At 43.0% G+C, this 1,101-nt stretch overlaps 1 protein-coding gene across 1 annotated transcript in view; it reads right to left on the bottom strand.

Annotated features, from left to right (window-relative positions):
• Positions 1-1,101, bottom strand: part of opcml (opioid binding protein/cell adhesion molecule-like) — a 221,157-nt gene that overhangs the window by 84,662 nt on the left and 135,394 nt on the right. The gene's annotated exons all lie outside the window — the stretch shown is intronic.

The raw sequence follows: 1,101 nt of genomic DNA on the forward strand, positions 1-1,101 counted from the left end.
AACAGGCTTGTTATGAAATACTGTCTGTGTCGATAAACGTAGGGAGGAGGGGGGGGGGGGGGAGAAGTGTCTTTCCGCCCGCCAGCCGCTCTAGGAAACTGACTTCGGAGGAAAGAAGATCACCGTGGTTCTCAGAGAAATGCGCACCGTCTCCTCCGCTTCAAACAGTAATCGCCGTGAAATGGATGCTCTCGCCAAGATGCATCAGCCAAGTCTCCTTGTATGTGTGTTTTTTTTCTCTTTCCCTCGGTGCTCTCTTTTCTTTCTGTCGTGAACACTCAAAGCAAAAAGCTGAATTCGCTTCAGTATGTTTCTTTTCGTTAAGTCGCCGACAGTTCCTCAAGTAACCCCCCTCTCTCTGCCTCTCTCTCTCTCTCTCTCTCTCTCTCTCCCTCTCTCTCTCCTTTAATCGGCAGGTAGCATCACTTGCCTGTACCATGAGGACCATATGGTCTGCAGTCTGCACTGTTCCTACATGCAAAAGGCTTAAATTGCCTCCAAATTTGGGTCCAGTGGCCCCTAAATGAGAATAACAGGGACCACTGCTATTTAGCAACATGACAAATAATAAATCACGTTTCGTGACATACCCACTCTCAATATGATTTCATCATGGGGAGCACCCATGCATATGACAGGATCATAGATGTTGATTTGTGTTGATTTGTGCACAGACATACACTGTCAGACATAGAGTAGTGGCTCCTGGGGGCCTGGAAGTTACTAAAGAAACTGAGGAATTGTTAAATTTCACAATAATTTCATTGACTACGGACAATTACATTCAGAGAATGAATCTATTCTAAGAATAGGTTTCACTTAGCTCAGTGACTGCTACACAGTGGCACTTGAAACAGTTTTTTTGTTGCTATGCTTTTGAATGACTAAAAATAGAGGTCTATAGGACAAAACCTCTTCAAATGGGACCTCTGGCTGTATTGATTTGGCAACCATGACACGAAACGGATGAAGGACTTCTTATAGTTAATTGAATTGCAAGGAAAATATTCATCATCCACCTGAACAATTTTACTCTTAGAATGACACAGATCTACAAAAGAAAGAAGAAAAAAAAGATAAAATTTGCTTTAGGGCTCCTTG

Source organism: Seriola lalandi, unplaced genomic scaffold (genome assembly GCF_002814215.2).
Source record: "Seriola lalandi dorsalis isolate HSWRI2012SDOR001 ecotype SW California unplaced genomic scaffold, Sedor1 jcf7180002054415, whole genome shotgun sequence".
Classification (NCBI taxonomy): domain Eukaryota; kingdom Metazoa; phylum Chordata; class Actinopteri; order Carangiformes; family Carangidae; genus Seriola; species Seriola lalandi.